The sequence below is a fragment of the Egretta garzetta genome, unplaced genomic scaffold (assembly GCF_000687185.1).
Source record: "Egretta garzetta isolate BGI_Z169 unplaced genomic scaffold, ASM68718v1 scaffold325, whole genome shotgun sequence".
NCBI classification, from domain to species: domain Eukaryota; kingdom Metazoa; phylum Chordata; class Aves; order Pelecaniformes; family Ardeidae; genus Egretta; species Egretta garzetta.
In genome coordinates this window covers 593,494-594,408 of record NW_009259833.1, presented here as the reverse complement: position 1 = coordinate 594,408, position 915 = coordinate 593,494, and the positions used below count along the sequence as shown (strand labels likewise).

Genomic DNA, 915 nt, shown 5'->3' with positions numbered 1-915 from the left:
CACTGTAGCCCAACTGACCAAAGTGCTATTCCAGACCATAGGACGTCATGCTCAGCATGTAAAGCTGGGGGAAGAAGAAGGAAGGGGGCAACGTAGGGAGCAATGGCATTTGTCTTCCCAAGTCACCGTTCCGCGTGATGCTGACCTCAGCTCCTGGGGATGGCTGAGCACCTGCCTGCCCATGGGAAGCGGTGAATGAATTCCTTGTTTCGCTTTGCTTGCATGCACGGCTTTTCCTTTACCTGTTACCCTGTCTTTATCTCAACCCATGAGCTTTCTCACTTTCAATCTTCCGATTCTCTCCCCTGTCCCGCTGCAGGGAGAGTGAGCGAGCAGCTGAGTGAGGCTTAGGTGCCAGGTGGGGTTCAACCACAACACCCAGCCATCAGCCTCTTCACTACCAAGTGTATTCTACGGCACTGCTGCAGCCCACTGTCATCCCAGGCAGCTCCCTCCTTACGCTGCAGCCTCTACCCTGCAAGAAACACGCAGGTCCAAGAGAAAACTTATTTCAAAATACTTCACGAGTCAATGTATATAATCCTGCCCTGCACAAAGCACAAACTACTAATGCAAATGGTATCTCCCTAGCTTAGTGGCAAGGATAAATTATGGCCAGTCATACATGGACACTTGCACTCAACAAAATAAGAAGGCACACCCAGAGCAAGCATGCCCTGCAACCACTAAACACACATTTCTGTGCTGTACGTGGGCAGCAACTGCTGTCCAGAGTATTTCAACAGCAGAAACTGCACTGCTTGCTGTAGAAGGAAAAAAAAAAAACAAAAACCAAACACAACACCACAACACAAAAACCCCTGATACATTCCTCCTCATAGTCAAAGCCAGAACATAAGAAACAAGCAATATAATTATTTCCACACAAGAAGGAAAATAAACCCAAGAACACAC

At 48.0% G+C, this 915-nt stretch overlaps 1 protein-coding gene across 21 annotated transcripts in view; it reads right to left on the bottom strand.

The window, feature by feature from the left end:
• The window catches only part of EXTL3 (exostosin like glycosyltransferase 3), a 134,205-nt gene that overhangs the window by 116,436 nt on the left and 16,854 nt on the right, over window positions 1–915 (bottom strand). The gene's annotated exons all lie outside the window — the stretch shown is intronic.